We start from the raw sequence: 17,907 nt of genomic DNA on the forward strand, positions 1-17,907 counted from the left end.
TACTTTTTGTATTACGATCAGTGAAAAAATATTTTATCACTTCAACAGATGTTCTGACTGAGCAAGATTTTATGACTTGACTTAAGACTAGCTTGAGCCAAGTAATGACTTGACTCGACTTGTTTGATTTTTTTTCCCACAGTAACTTGCGACTTGTTTGAGACTTGAAGGCTATGACTTGACACTTCCTTACCCTTACACGTGGGGTCAAGGGTCATTCTAACACGGCCCTGAGCTCAGGGAGAGAAATTCTGTGTTGCTCACTGTCAGAGGTGGGTAATCCAAGTCCAGAAAGTAAAAGCCCTGCCACAGTTTGGCTTTAGCCACAGGTGCTTCTACTCAACTGGCAGGTAAACGAGCTCAGTTGATTATAAGCACCTGTGGCTGAAGCCGAACTGTGGCAGGGTTTTTACTTTCTGGACCTGGATTACCCACCTCTGCTCACTGTCTCCCAAAAAATATCGTCTGTTCACCAAACTTGTACACCACAGGGCCTTGTGACGGATAGAACAGCAGAAATTCTCGGACTTGCGGAGAAGATGCCGCGTAGAAGTGAGTTTCAGCATCAACACAAACTGCCAACACAACACTGGACAGCATGACTTCAGTTTAGTGTTTATGTCCAGGATTAATGTGTGCGCCATTCACGCAGTCCAACTAATCAACACGGTCATTAGCACGCGTTGTCACTGACAACCTTAATCAAATCCATCACGGCTCCCGCTAGACCTCGCATTACACCTCCGTCTGCATAATTATCTCTTCATTCCGCCCCCAAGACGGGAATGCAATATGTGGTAATGTGTCGGCAGCGCCTGATTGAAATGCATTCTGGGACATTCATATTAGAAACAGATCAGCCATGTATCACTTGCGTCCTCCTCGCGAGGTGACACGGTCGTGGGTGTTGAGTCATTTTTTATGCAACACTCACGGCACTTCATATGCACGTCGGGAGTCTGTTTATGTGTGAGCTACATAGTGATTTGGAAATGGTCTCAACTACTTTACAATAAATATGATGCTTTATTTTTGTCACAAGTAGCCTACCACATTTCAACACAAAAGTACTAAAAAAAATGACAATTTAGTAAAACGCTACATTACGTGGTTATACAACTAAAATGCATTTTTGTCTCTATTAGGACTTCGTTCTTACAAATGTGTTTTTTTAAGGGCAAAATACAATTTTTGTCTTAATATTACAACCTCATGCTTATAAAGCAGCTTTTTTGCATGGTATTACATTATTTATGTAAATTACCTTTTTTTTTATCCTAGTATGACTTAATTCACAAATTAGGATCGTATTACTTTTTAGTCTTGATGTTACAACTTCATGTTTTATCAAATCTAAACTTTTGTGCGTTACATTACAACTTCATTCATGTAAAATAACTTTTTCATCTTATTAAGATTAAAATTATGACTTTGGTCTTACTTAACGACATTTTTTTATAAATGCTTATAAAACCATAAATTACGTGTTACAGTACAACAATTTCATGTAAAATAACTTTTTGGGCTTACGATTACAACTTTGTTCTTACCAAATTAAGACTGTATTTTTCTTTTTTTAAATTGCAACAGTATGATGTTTCTTCAAGTAAAATTGCACATTTATCTCAACTTTATTCTTGACTTTTCAGACAAAAATTATGTTTTATTCAAATGTATCATGTAGGTTAATGTGGCGAAACTACTACTATTTCCTTATAACATTAAAATGTTATATTGTAATTTCGGACAAATATATTTTTTAATTTTAGTCCATAAGAAGTAATACTGCAAAATTACTTTTTCTGAAAATTAGAAATTCAAGCATCGAAAATTGCTAATTTTGTGCCTTACAACACTTTATTCATAAAAAAATTAATTATTTTTCTTAAGACATTATTCATAAATTATAATTTCCTTCTCTTGAATTGCAACTTTTTTCTCATACCATTGAGACATTATCACAAAAATTGTATTTTGTATTCGACAATAATTATGGCAATTGTGCGATGTTATTCTCATTTAAAAAATGCTTGATGTATAACACAAATATACAAAAAATTATGTTTTTTATAAATTCCCGTGAGATACCATTTCAGAAGGACTTATCGTAATATTCCAAAGGTTTTTTGGCGGGTTTTTTTCAGAAAATTGGACATTTTTCTCTGAATGTTATACGTTAATTGTGTACGATTACAACATTTTTCTTATGTTGACACTAAAGCTAAAATTGCATCGTCAGTCGAATGAAACTCAGCTGATATTTTTTCTCTGATATAACTACAACATTTGGGTAAAATTATTCACAATAAGCATTCACAACCTTCTGTGAGACCATGAGCAAACGGGGATTGCTATAAAATGCTGTGACGTATGCACTAGCATCATCATAAATTCATTTCTGTATTTGACAATTTGGCCTGACAATTTTCTTTCTCCCATTCGATTTCTAGTTATTTATTAGATAGTCAAATCAGTTATCAGTTACTGTCAATACTACCTTGGACAACAGCGACTATTCAATTCAGTGTTCAACTGATTCTTTAACTTTATGTTATCTTGACATTAAAATTTTGCCACTACAATTGAAAAAAATAATAATTTATGGTCATGATGAAAATTTGAAAATACAGTACCAAATTGCTCATTTCAGCGCAAGCAAGTGGCTGATGAATGACCACAACAAATAATTAGTGAATCAGGTTTCAATTAATCCTCTGTGAATAAATTAGTAGTTTTAATGGGTCATAAATCTTCCCTCCACTATTCGGCACTCTCGGAATGTTCAACTCTGCATCCTTGTTACTGTTGTCAGCATTCATAATGGTACACATGCTTAAACTCTCGGCGTGATAATCACCCGTTTTCTCATTAGGGCTCTTGGACGTGCAAAGGGCCATCTCGGGGAATGGGGGGGGGGAAGCTGTGGCTATGAGGTGTTAACTGCTCCCCACGGGAGGCTGTCTGGCTCTTGCATCACCCGCCGACCTACTCCACCCCCGCCCACGGGGAGCGACACTCAGCCGAGCACTCAGACTCACAGATGGTTGCAACACAAGCAGCCGGCCTGTCGTGCTTTTCAATTACCAGCGCGAGCCGGAGGGAAGGTCATCGCTCAGCTGTCAGCGGGATGGATGGCGGACGCCGAATTCCTGCATGCACAACCAATGCTGGAGGAACCCCAGCAATCGGGCTCCAGGGCGACGTGCCTTGCTACGACCATCCGGGAATATCTTTACCCTTTATACCTTTTCGCCACGTTGGTTTTGTTCTGGCTTCAGGGGGCCATCTTACACTTTGGGGATCATTTTAATTGTTGGCTTGGACACCGTTTACATAACAGACTAGGGCTGAACAGTTAAATGGATAAAAAAAAAAAAAAATCAATCAGGTGAGGCCCTCCCTTGTAAGTCAAGTAAACATCATCGTCATCTTTATAAATACACAACGCTTCATACGTTTTCACAAAGCGTTCCAATTACGTTCAATTTCTTTCAGTTCAGTTTGCATCAGTACACCCTATCCAGATTTGAATCTAAGCAAAACGGCATCAATTTTATAATGGTCATTTTTCATTTCTCTTTCCTTCCAGTTATACTACGTTGCATGTCTACCTCCACCCTGTCCAAAGAAACCTACTACTGAAAATAAAAGCGTGCCGTAAAGTGTTAACCTTTACGATGTTAAACCAAGTCCTTAACAACTTAATGCAACTAATGATCATTAAAATGAATTTCATCTTTGTATCGCCCAATTCTTTTCAGTTTATTATGTCTGTGATATTTCACCTGCTGTGCCTTCTCCAGTAACTTGGGGGCGGGGGTATTGCCTGGGGGATATGGTAACAGGTAATTGATTATACCACAAGCCCGTCCTTCTTGGGGCCTGACAAACCAGGAAGTGATCAATCACATGGGTCACTGGTGGTGTTACAAAGTTCAAGGCCTTTGAATTTATTCGGGGAAACGGACAGACTTTGAACAGTGATTGTAATACCATCCTAGAATATAGGCCAACAGCTAGCATGTTTTGTGTTTTATACTTGGCAGTACTAAGAATTAAAGCAGCACCCTTTTTTGTCTGCCGTTGGCAGAGAACGTTATATATATATCACTGCTTCATTCTTACAAATATCACATTTCTTATATTGTAATGCTATTGTCGGAAAATTCCTATTTTCTGATGAAAAATAATGTTTTATGTTAGGCTAGTTTCACACCGCAGGTCTTAATGCTCAATTCAGATTTTTTAGTGTAAGCGTTCATATTATATTATAAATGCGACCTCGGTCTTGTCTGCTGAATGAACACATGCATCACCAAATTGACCCGCATGCGCAGAAGAAGAGACGACGTCACTCCCAACGTTGTGTTTGCGGAAGCAAATGTGGTCCAGCGTGTCGGGGCATTTATCCAGTCAAGCGATGAGGTAGCAGGTAGAAATAAATACAGTATTTTGGGGAAATCACGAGGCGATGTTTTAATATCTCACAGAGACGTCACTAACGATGACGTCACGTCATAGACGTGCATAAAAAATGAATCGATCCAAGCCGTGGCTGAATTGCTACGATCGCCACAAATGTCCACGTTATGTTTCATGTTTCAAGTGGGATTAAATCAAAGTCAAATATAAAGTCAATAGTGTTACTCAAAACAACTTTGCACTTTCCCTCTGCCTGCCCAGAGCACATTTTGGGCTCCGGATGACCTCAATGTCGGATATATGCGACCTGGCCGTTCAGACCGCCGTCGCATTGGAAAAGATCGGATACATATCCGATCTAGGACCACATATGAAAGCGACCCAGGTCGGATTTGAAAAAATCAGAATTGAGCCGTTCAGACTGTCATAAAAAAAATCAGATACAGGTCGCATATGGGCAAAACAAATCCGATCTGGGTCGCATTTGCCTGTGGTGTGAACCTAGCCTTAGTCAAAGACATTTTTGCTTGCAATACTACCAAATTATTGCCATGGAAAAATATTGTATTTTCTGACAAATCAGTTTTTTTTTGTTTTCTTTTTCTTTTTTGGTTCACGTGGGAAAACCCTGTAAAAATACAACTGTAGTTTTCTCTGTAGTGGACCAGCTCTACACCCTTGGCAGGGTACTCGAGGGTGCATGGGAGTTTACTCAATCAGCCTATATGTGCTTTGTGGCCTTGGAAAAGGCGTTCGACCGTGTACCTCGGGGAATATTGTGGAGGGTGTTTCGAGAGTATGGGGTATCAGACGCCCTAGTACGGGCAGTTCGATCCTTGTACGACCCGTGTCAGAGTGTCGTCCGCATTGCCGACACTAAATCAGATTAGTTTCCGGTGAGCGTTGGACTTTGCCCTTTGTCCCCTGTTCATAACTTTCATGGACAGAATTTCTAGGCGCAGTCGAGGCGTTTAGGGCGTCCGGTTTGTTGGCCTCAGTATAGCATCTCTGCTTTTTGCAGATGATGTGGTACTGTTAGCTTCTTTAAGCCGCAATCTCCAACTCTCACTGGAGCGGTTCGCAGCTGAGTGTGAAGCGGTTGGGATGAAAATCAGCACCTCCAAATCGGAGACCATGGTCCTCAGTCGGAAACATGTAGAGTGCCCTCTTCAGGTCCGGAATGAGATCCTGCCCCAAGTGGAGGAGTTCAAGTATGTTGTTCACGAGTGAGGGGAGGATGGAGTGGGAGATCGACAGGTGAATCGGTGCAGCGTCTGCAGTAATGCGGACCTTGTATTGGTCCGTCGTGGTGAAGAGGGAGCTGAGCCGGAAGGCAAAGCTCTCGATTTAGCGGTTGATCTAGGTCCCTACCCTCAACTATGGTCATGAGCGGTGGGTCCTAACTGAAAGAATAAGATCCCGGATACAAGCGGCCAAAATGAGTTTCTGCCGCAGTCTTTCCGGGCTCTCCCTGAGAGATAAGGTGTGAAGCTCGGTCATCCGGGAGGGGCTCAGAGTCAGATAAGGTGGCTCCGGCATCTTGTCAGGGTGCCACCTGGTGAGGCGTTTCGGGCATGTCCCACCGGCAGGAGGCCCTGAGGATGACCCAGGACATACTGAAGAGACTATGTCCCCCAGCTGGCCTGGTAATGCCTCGGGATCTGGAGGAGCTGGAGGATGTGGCTGGGGAGAGGGGAAGTCTGGGCTTCCCTGCTTAGGCTGCTGCCCCCGCGACCCGACCTCGGATAAGTGGAAGAGAATGAATGAATGAATGAATCAATCAATCAATGTAGGTACGACTTTCTTTTTTCAATATTATGATTTCATTGCAACTTTTAACTAATATTCTCAAACAAACAAAAAAATCAAGACTTTTTCACATAATACTACATCCACCCATCCATTTTCCGTACCGCGTAGGCTCACAAGGGTCGCGGGCATGCTGGAGCCTATCCCAGCTGTCTTCGGGCAGTAAGCAGGGTACACCCTGAACTGGTTGCCAGCCAATCGCAGGGCACACAGAGGCAAACAAACTACCGCACACACAATCACACCTAGGGGCAATTTAGAGTTTCCAATTAACCCTACCATACATAATAAAGCCTAATCGACTTTCTTCTGTACTGACATAAATTAATATTGAAATAAATACATTTAAAATAACCCTGAACGCTTATGTACGAATTCATTGCCAAAGTCGAAAGTTTCAAGGAGTTATTGTTTTGTTTTAAAAATCACTGTGGTTTGGTTTGATTTTGTTAACCGTTATCTATAATAACCTTAATTCAGAGGGGGTTTTGACTCTGCAAACTTCTAGTCCACAAGACTAGTCCTTCGTTTTTACAGACTGAGCCACTACTAACCTGGACATAGCATGGGACATTCTAACTACCTCCCTGAGCTGTAAGTTGACCATGTTCCCCAGCCTTGCTATTTGTATTTAGCCTCGACAAGAAGAAGCAATCCAGCCTCAACCTGGAGAGCAATCCACACCACCCCAGCCCTCCCTTACAAGGTCATTGCCATCAGTCGCCAAGGCCCGATCCCCTTTGGAACATTTGTTCCAGCCTCTCTTTCTCTCCCCTCTATCCACAGATTGTTGTTTTCTTTCCCCATTTTTTGTCATAATTCATGTCAAAGCATCTCTGGAGAGATGAGTGAGGGTGGTGCGTGTGCGGTTGGTTTGGAAGTGGGGGAGGATGTACAAGGGGCGGCAAGGGCACACACTTAATCCCTGGGTCAAGATGTATTTATTGAAGATTAATAACCCGAGCAGCAATCTCATCATGCTCTCGATGATTTTATAATTTGGTTTCTGGGGAGTGGAGAGAGGAGGGGATGGTGGGGTTGGAGGGAGTGTTCAGGGACAAAAGACACAAGGCAGAAGTATTGTTCAGAGTCACAGTCCATTGAGCTTCCACACAGGAAGCAGCATGACCCTCTTTTAAAGTATCTATTTTGAACTTTTTAAACTTGTCGTGTTGCTTTTCAACACCACATATTTCCTATTTCCGTACATGATTCTGGAGAAACATTTCATTATAGTTTTGGGTGTAAAGGGGAGGTCAACCCAAACATATTTTTCTCAAGAATATGTTCTATGCTGGCCCACTATTTGAAATATGACATTCAGATTAATATTGTGTTTTTGGAAGATGAGTTAAGTAGCAAAATCCACCCATTTTTAGCCTTTTTGTCACTTCTGTCAACTGAAAATGACATCTCAAATGCTCAGGGCTCAGATAATGACCAATCATGGCTCAGCTTCAGAAAACAGGTGAGCTGTGATTGGTCGTTACCTGAGCCCTGAGCAACTGTGATGTCATTTTCAGTCGACACAGGTGACACAACGGCCGCCCCCAAAGATGGCTAAAACGGGTGAATTAAATTATTGCACAAACGCAATTATCAGAATGCTGTGTTTCAACTAGTGGGCCTGCATAGAACATATTATTGAAAAAAATTTGTTTGGGTTGATTTCCACTTTAAAAACAAAATGGACATCTGGTGCACAGTTGAATGAGATCCATAACAAGAGCAAAACAACAATTTCATAAACATGGTGTCAGCAAATTTTTAAAAAAGGAAATGAAGGCCCAAATTATCCTGAAAAATTACACTTGCAGTATATTCACTGTTCAAATGTCTTAAAAATGCCATACTGTTGCCAAATTGTGTAAAAAAATAAAATAAAAAACAAGAGGTCAATGTTTCATTTTGTTGAGTGTGGATGAGGTAGATTTAGGTATTTTGCTGAGCAGGGCATTTTACTGAAAACTGAGCGTCCGTCATCTGCCTTTTTTCGGGGGTTGGGGGGGTATGATTGTAAATGGGCCTCCGTCAACGATTCCGACAGAACACTTCAATCGTAGAGTTATGAGGTCAGAAGATTTGGGTGATGTAGTGTAGACCATGGTTCAAAGCCAAAATGGTGCCTTTAGAAGTTATGCTGCACACAAATGCTTTTAAATCCAGATTAAAAAAAAAAATGCTCTCCCCCAACCCCCCCATACCTATGATTAAGGTCTTTTAGAGCATTTCTATATATTTTTTCCAAGAACATGTTTTTGCACTGTACATTCTTTTAGTAATTTTTAGTAAACTACTTTTTATTTCTCTACTTTGCTTTTGAAATGTCTTAAATTCTTGTTTTTTTTAACGCCTTACATTCTTTTTGCCTTTGAATGTTGTACTTTGCCTTTGTTTTTTAACTATGTGAAGCACATTGAGTTACCTTGTGTATGAAATGTTCTATATAAATAAAGCTGTCTTGACTAAAGATTTTTTTTCACATGAGTGAATTTGTTTTTGTAAAAATTCCTCCTCTTCCCTTATTTCCTGATGAATATGATGCTTTATTTTATCTTTTTATTTCTTTTCTGTGAGGCAGATGTGCCAACCACTCACCCACTGTGCTTAAATCTCCAATCCCATTACAAATGAATTAAAAAAATCTCTGAATTCAGGAGGCGATTCTTGGGTCAGATACATCGGGGAGCTCAGCTCCCAAGATGAATTGAACTGTTTTCACATTAACGAAATTTCATTACTACATTTATGAAAGAGAATCATAATACTTTTGGGAAAGGGAAAGTCGATGACTAAAACAGCCAACAACAAAGTTTTTTAAGATGAACCACAGCTAAAGAAGCACGGATTGAATTTATAAAACAAACATATTGTAACCTTACTAATTTCTTTATAAAATACAACTTCATTTATGAGCGCATTTCACAACAGCTGCAGCAGTACCAAATCATTTCCAGGTCACTCATAATCGCACTTGGATTGATGTCAGAACTACTGTGTTCCGTGTTTGACTGCGCTTGTGTTTTTCATCTTACAATTATAAACCACTAACGATGATGTAGAACAGGTGTCCTAGTTTTAATCACGAGTTTGAAAGTTCTCAAAAGAGTGAGTACACACGATTTAAGATTGATTGACAAAACATTTAAGGACGGTTTTTCAAATCCAAATGACCATATTTATCATGTACTTTTTTTGCTATGCTTTTGCCAAATTTGAAGTCAATTGGGTGGCTTACCGACACATTTTTGGTCTCAGTTTAGCAGGTCCCTTGTGATGTTACTCTATGCTGCCATCATGGCTCTTATCTTATTGTAGCGCTAATTTCATGAATGAATGGATTTTATGAACTGTGATATATTTGTTCCTTACAATGGATACTAACAATTTATATTTTTGTTGATTCTCAACTCTTGTTTTTTTTTCTATGCTTGGCAACTACCGGTAATAGAAAAATGATGTACACCAGTAATAGTCATTATTTTGCCACTACATTCATGTTTACAATTTCAGTTGTTATCTTATGATACTAAAAGGAGGCGTTCAGATTATTTTCTGTTGGAAATTTCAATTTAATATTCGTGGTAGTTTTCAAATTCAAATTATTTTTGTTATGCTCATTTTTAAATCGCTGATTGGAATTATTTAATCTATTTATTAATAATAAATTATTACCATCATTGCTGTATGTGATCTGTTTGTATTTTTTAGCAAGTTTTCATCTTTTTGAAAATAGGATAAAGATGAAGTTACTGTACACAAAAAAGGTCACAACTAAAATCTCAACACCCATTAAGTGTGCATTAGGAAGTTGGCCAGAAATCGAAACACTTTGATAATACTGGTTTCATGTAAATTGATTAACCTTTGAAATTTTACGCCCATAACTATAAAAAGACATACAGTACATAAAAAAACAAAAAACAAATAATCCCTCAAATTTTAGGGGTGCTACAATTAGGTTTGGGGGTGCTTGAAAACCCCCCCAAATGGGCTAGAAGCGCATATGTTGACATTGAAGGTAGTTTAATGAAATGACCATACCGAAAGGATAACAACAACTGTATGTTGTTTGCATTCTTTGAGAGAGCTTTCTTTTTGAAAAAGCCATTTCTTTCAAAAACTGGATCTCAACGCACAGTGCAACCGTATCTGATTTATGTGATCTAAATCAATATTACTGCACACATACATCAGTATAATTTCAATTATTTTGACCGCATTTCAGAATATTGCATATGTAGAGTGGCAGCATCCATCTCATTCGTTTAATGGATGTGTTTCATGCTTGGACCACAATAACACTTTTTTTGGTGGCGGAGGAGGGGAAAAAAGACTTACAAAAGATGAATTTGCTCAAAGTGTACAGGTTCAAAGTTCAAGGTGCAGTCTGCCAACCAAATGTGTTTATGTCCCTAATAAGAATGAGTGGATTGAATAGATTGTTCGTCCCTGACCTTGGCGATCAGGTGAACCCAGCGCCACTATATCACAGGCCGAGGGGACGGGAGAACGCCGTCCGCGCCGCTGTTGACGGCTGCCACCGGAGGACCTAAGATGGAGGATGGGGGTGCAGCAGAAGTGATGGGAGGTGAAGGGGCAGCGGCGGTGTGCACACTTTGCATCTTGTTTGGAATGAGGAGCAGCTCTGGAAGGTGACTGAAGGACGTATGCAAACGAACCCCGTTACTATGACACTTATTTTTGCATGTGTGTGTCTCCACATATTTAAATGATCAGCTTCGTATCTGCGCAAATAGCAAAGGTTGTTCATTCACTCAACTGAAGGGGAAGGTGTCTTTTAGAGTAGAGGCCTTTATTTGTACAAATGCATGGCTGGAATTATACTTAACAATGTTAGCCGTATATTATAAATCATCTGAGGGGCATTCAAAGCCATTTGCGGATCGCTGAACGTTTTTTACTAAAATTAGATAAGACTTATATATGTTTGAAACCGTTAAAATTCATTTAAAAAAATACTCACAGCATTGTTCTATTTATAATTGTAATTACAATTGCATTTTAACAGATATTGTTATATTCTCTAGCATCGTGATTGTGCTGGATGTTACCTCAGCTGACTTCAGTTGAAGGGAACACCCCAGCCGATTGCGGCATTACACAGATCTCATAAAAATTTGCAACGGACATTTTCAAGTCATCTTCACACTATCCACAAGTGGATTACAGCATAGACAAGACACAAAACTACATGTGCAGTTAACTCCTAAAGAGGAAGTCAACCCAAAAATGTTCTTTACAATTATATGTTCTACGTGCCTCCACTAGTTGAAACACAGCATTCGGATTAATATTGCGTTTATGGAATATGAGTTGCGCAGTAAATCCAACTGTTTTTGTCCATGTCAGGGGGCGGCCATTTTGCCACTTGCTGTCAACTTAAAATGACATCACAGGCCTTGTCTACACGTCGCCGGGGTTTTTTAACAACCGTATATCGCCCCCACCTCCCCGCATGCGTTGGAATACACATTAAAAAAACGCATCCACACGTAACCGCAGAAGTGCGTTCTCAAACGCACGCCAAGCCTCTAGGCGGCAGTAGTTAGCCAAATACTGTCCATTCGGAAGAATTTCCGTCCTTTGACGTCACTTCTACGAAACCAAAAACACGGCGCCAAACTCGTTCGGGAGAACCGACAAGAGGTAAGAATTGCTTTTAAACCTTTCACAGAGAAGCAGTGGTTGGTTGCGGACAAATAAGTAAGCAAAAAGCGCATCGAGAATGGCTATACCCAACGCAGCGCCGCGAGAATCAATGTTGACTCGCATGAAAACACAAGTCGCGCAATGACGTCAAAGCATTGTTGTCGCACGGTGACGACGTAAATCTACGGATGTAACCAGCCACACCAAAACGCGGATCAGGAGATATCCGGAGATCTCAAATCCCCACTGTGGCCGGAGTTTTGCGTTTTCACTGAAAAAACTCCGGGGGACGTGTGGATAATGGGGCTAACCGCAGGCTTATATCCGGCTACGTGTAGACAGGGCCTCATCAGTTTCTCATGGCTCAGGTAACAACTAATCATGGCTCAGCTTCAGTAAACAGTGCGTCGTGATTGGTCATTACCTAAGCCCTGTGCAACTGTGACGTTATTTTCAGTCGACAGAAAGTGACAAAATGGCCGACCCCTGAGATGGCTAAGAACCGGTGGATTTTGCTGCTTTAACTCATATTCCACAAACGCAATATGCCACGTTTTGACTAGTGGAGGCTCATTGAACATATTTTTTGAAAATAATTTTTGCATTATTTACAGTTTTTTTTCTCCTGGGGGAAAGGGAAGTGTTTAGTTGAGGGAGGCCTTTAATTGCCTTAAGTGGACAACACAGATGACAACTAATGGGGCACATTAAACCTTCAAAAATGGTTGTAGTACTTTTTCAAAATGGGTCATTTTCATTACTCTATAAATTTTCATTACTTAATTTCAATGTATGTCAGTATAATGTATTTTTCTTGTTTTGTTTAACCGTTAAGCATTATTAAAAATGTAGGGATGGAACCTTGATTGGATCATTGATTTAAATGAAAGTAACTTCCACATTACTACCCTGTCTACCGTCCACAATTATTTTTCTTATTTAATGATGAACACACCTGTGGTTACGCAGATGGGGGTAAATACGTTAACGTCACCAACTGGTGAATTTCAATAACACCAAGCTCCCACTTATGGGATATATTTGACCTGTGAGTTTACATTGCACTCGTATTGGCAGATAAACGCTTTCCAATCACATTTTAATCCACATTTAAGAAGAGGCCTGATTCTGATCTAAAAATATCTGATTCCATGTGTTTTTCTTAATTCAAACTGCCATGATGCATACTCAACTGTGTCACTTGAGAGCAAAAAAAAAAAGCGGAAGTGTGTCACTTGAACGATACAGCGTAAATCCATCCTTAAGTGTGCTTCATAAGACTCCAAACTGTGAGGATTAGCCATCAAACAGCCGTATTACAAGCCCTTGTCTAATATCTAACAAAGTGCTCCCCTCTTGACTCCATCGCTTCTTTTAAATGACTCAAGAAGCAAAACAAGGACGATTAGGAGGGAGGCTGACTGGGTGCGGGGGGAGCTCAAGGGATTTACGGTGACAAAATGCTGGGGTCAGATGTGGTGTGCGCCAGCGGTATTGATCAGCAAGGCATGCAGCTCGCGCACCGGTCCGAACCCCTGACCCTTAAATAGCAAATGAATCTCAATCCAATAGACTGGAGTGTCTGGTACGCCACACAAATATATGTGCCGGGATACACTCCCGCGCACACACACAGGAGAGCGCCGACCGGGCCTCCCACGATCAATAACGGCAGTGATGATTTCCACATTATAAATTGGCACAGCTTTAATAAAAGAAAAGGTCCACCTTTGTTCATGTACAATATAGTGAACCCCAGCCTATCCAAGGTTAGTTTTCCACAAATGATCTATTTGCTTATTTTATTCTGTCAAACTGTTCTCAGTTATTTTCTATAATGCTTAACTCATTCACTGCCATTGATGAATTTACTTGTCTTTTCACAGTCCAGCCATTCAATCCCAGGAATTTATTTGGATTTTTTTTTTCAAAGCGAGAACCAAGGAACTTGTAAATATAGAAATGAGATGAGGCCCTACAGGCAGGTTATATTTGCTTCCGTAAACACTGTGCCGTTGTCTGTTGCGCCTGTCTTCACGGATGCATTCCGTACACATTAGGAGTCGCATTTGTTTTTGCAATGTGAACAACTATATAAAAAAAATCTGAACTAACAACAAAATCCAAATTGGGCATCAGTGTGAATTTTAGTGGTTGTTTTTGCTCGAATGTGTGGCTATTAAGAAGCTCAAGTATCAAAAAGCCATTTATTTTTAAGGGTAATGTTGTTATTGTTTGGAGTTATATTGAAGTGTTTTGGGATCAAAATTTGTATAGTATGGTATATGTATGGTAGATTTTGGTAGGGCATCAAATATTCATAGTTAACTCCGTATGGAACACTTTTATTCCACTGTGACAGCTGAAGTGGGGACAAACTTGAGCATTTTTCAAATCAAAGTCAACAAAGGCCTGATTATTGTGTCTGTAGAAGATTATCCTGTGACTTGCAATGTGTTAAGAGTGATTTTTTTCCTCCCCAATCTGCTCAGAAAAAGGTCGCTGAAAATTGCGTATGAGATAACAAAAATATTACAAACAACTCTGCATTGATGTACTGCATTTGTGTGCCGCAAATTATATTTGACCTATATTGAAAATTTAGGGATGGTATGCAAGATGACTGGAATCGTTGTTGGCAACTAATACTATTAGTGTCATTATCAAATTCATTAACAATGGTGACAATAAAGTGGGTCTGATTATAGAAGACAGCAGTTTGATTGATTGTCAATGAAGATATCGTGGCATGTGTGGGGTGCTGTCTTGGTTGTCTCAACTACACGACAAACTCCAAAAGTGATGGGGAAAAAAGTTTCACATTTTAAAAATTAGTTAAGCGGTAAAAAAGAAAAAAAAAAACTTGGTGCACTCTGCCTTAAAACGTCCCACCAAAAATGTATTTACCATAAAACTGCGCCGTCAAAGATTGCAAAGCCTATCCGAGCAACCTCTAATTACACTGATTGCGCAGAAGGACACAAGAATTATGGCGCTAGCATGGCTGAAAGATGTGATAATTACTAAGGTGATTCTTTTATACAAACATTTGTCATGTTTATGTGAAGGTGAGAGTTGAGGCATCGGCATGCCAGCAATTTTGTTACGACGTAAATGTTTCAGCCTTTAACTTCTTTTTAAAAGGCAAAAAAACACAGTGAATTAATTTTAATGGAAAGTGAATTGACTCATTAATTAGCACCATTTACATACAGGAAGTAGCAACAAAGGCAATGGTGGGAATAACGCACTAACATTTAAACCATAATCCCAAATAAAGTCAGACAAGAATTGGGCAATTGATCCAAACATTTACTGTATGTCATATGTCCATGAATGAGTCTTGGAGGGGATGTATGATGTGAAGAACACAACTGTGGGGTAATATGGAAACAATGTGGCTTTACAATTTTTTGAAAAAAGTTTCCAATATTTTTGAATGCTAAAAAGAAATTGAAACAGTACACCGCAGCAACAACAAAAAGTTGTAAATCTAAATTTCAACGAAGACTACACATCACAAGCCTACCACCAAATTCTTCAGCAGAGGTGCAAACAACATTTGAAACAAACTTTGAGTATTCCCTCAAGTGATGAAGTAAGTGCATTGCATTTGTTACACATGCTCTAGTCATGATGTGGACTAACTACAATGTGTACAAGATTGTGTACATCTCCTTTGGGTATCCGTAACAGAAAGATGGCAGCAAAACATGGCAGCCTCCTGTATGGGAGGCGTGCCCAATGTAATATAATTAGCGATTACTAGACCTATGATTATATTTTTTGTGAAAATGTACGTTGATGTGATAGAATATATTTTCTATTATTATATTATTATATTCTATATTAATGAGTCCGCTGATAGTGTAGTGGTACACACGCCTGAGTTGTGTGCGGGCAGCGTGGGATCGATTCCCGCTCAGTGACAGTGTCTATGTGTGCCCTGCGACTGGCTGGCGACCAGTTCGGGGTGTAGTCTGCCTTCGCCCATTGACGGCTGGGATAGGCTCCAGCAACTCCCCGCGACCCTATATAGGATAAGCGGTTTGGAAGATGACATTATATTCTATATTAATATATTAGTGAAATGAATAGTGGATTTCTAAAATGAATGAGCATTGAAAAATCTAAATATTCTACACATTGTCCCTTTGAAATTATTTTTTCTCTGTCACAGAATTGCCCATTTGTACTTTTGACAAAAACATTTTTGAAAAAATCTAAAACAAATTGAATAATAATAAATAAATAAAAAATGGGGGGGATTCTTTTCAATTACAAAACAGCTCCCTGTTCTCCAAAGTGTAGTTTGTTATTTTTTTATATCACAATCAATTCTTATTTGAAATGTTTTCCATTCTAATGATGTTAAAGAATTTTGCAATATTTTCAAAAATGTTTGGTAAACAAGATCATCATTTCCAATATTTTTCAGGGTTTTATTATTTGCAAACAGTACAGCATGTCAAGCAGTGCTACTCTAATCTACACCACTGAAAACTCCAAAAACAACAATCACCTCTATTGTTAAACCTCTCTGACAGTGTTATACAGGAAGTGTCTCAGATTTTAAAATAGAAAAATAATAGGAACAATTTCTCATCTTTTAGCTTGGGCAGCTGACTCTGTACCGCTGAAAAGTGCAATAAACATAGAATTCCAAGTTTCTAATATTTTCAACTACTTCATAGTAAATATCCAGTGTTTAATATATTTCAATATTTTAGAATTATAATTTGAAGCGTCCAATATTTTAGAATGCACATTAGAAATGTCTAATACTTTAGGATACATAATGGAAACAATATTTTAGAATAGTTTAGACTATACATTCGCAACAATGTGTAATAGTTAGATTTAACATTAGAAACGCCTAATATTTTAGAATTATTACTGAAAAAAGTCTAACATTGTAGAGTATAAATATTAGAAACAATGTCAAATATATTTGGAATATTTTATCATACATATTAAGATCAAATCTGAACATCTTTGAATGACGCAGTGCAGTTCCAGACCACTGCAAACTCCTAATCACACAATCATAAACACATTGTTAATCAATGCACACCCTGACAGTGTGAATCAGAAGGTAGACCTTATTATATGATCAAATGAAGACAAAAACATGTTGACAGTGGTACTTTGACCCCCCCCCCCCAAAAAAAAAAACACTTCCATCGAGTCGCTTTCTATTCTTCATTTTGGGGTTTTATCATAAGAGTTGAGATCAGACTGTGTTTTACATCACTTAGGGCTTTACTGATAATCAGGTCTCCGATCTTAACACACACACACACGCACACGTCGCTGCTGCTCTCCAACAAACACAAAACCCTTTTACATAATGAAATTACACAGAGTCATATGTTACGTCGTCAACTTGAGTTATGGGGGGGTTTTACATAAAATTCACATCGAGGGTATACGGGGCTGAGGATGGGAGGGGGATGCATGTGTGCATACGGATTTACATTTTATTAAAGAAATGAGCGAGGTGCGGTAAAATAGGGTCGTGGATGAGGGGCAGAGGGGGAGAAAAAGAAGAAAAAAAGCGACCCAATTTCCTGTTCTATCAGCTCAAATCCTGGCAGCCATAAATAAAACACACACATGCACGCGCACATATACGCACACAGTCCCTTGATAGGCACTTTCACTTACACACACTGAAAAAAAGTGTAATTTTAGTGCCTCTGAAGTCAAACACCTTCAAATGCGTACATTTTGGAGGGAAAAGACAAAACTCACTTGACCTCATTTTAGCCGCCATCAAAAGAACTGTAGTTACTGTGATGTTTATTTAACTCATTCACTGCCATTGACGAATTTACTTGTCTTTTCACAGTCCAGCCATTCAATCCCAGGAATTAATTTATACTTTTTTTCTATTTTTTTCATTTGCAAACATTAGGCTAAAAGAGGGTCTGAAAATGTCTGGCAGTGAATGAGTTAAAAGGGACATGCTCTATTACATATTTCCCCCCCAGTATTTAAAAC

At 39.2% G+C, this 17,907-nt stretch overlaps 1 long non-coding RNA gene across 1 annotated transcript; it reads left to right on the top strand.

The window, feature by feature from the left end:
- Positions 1-401: 401 nt before the first annotated feature.
- On the top strand, positions 402-3,741 carry LOC147135284 (uncharacterized). Its single transcript, XR_015089876.1, has 2 exons — positions 402-552; positions 2,873-3,741. It is a non-coding gene; the product is annotated as an uncharacterized LOC147135284 (long non-coding RNA).
- Positions 3,742-17,907: the final 14,166 nt, after the last annotated feature.

The sequence above is a fragment of the Filicampus tigris genome, chromosome 15, assembly GCF_054856515.1.
Source record: "Filicampus tigris isolate MCC_2025a chromosome 15, RoL_Ftig_1.0, whole genome shotgun sequence".
NCBI classification, from domain to species: Eukaryota; Metazoa; Chordata; class Actinopteri; order Syngnathiformes; family Syngnathidae; genus Filicampus; species Filicampus tigris.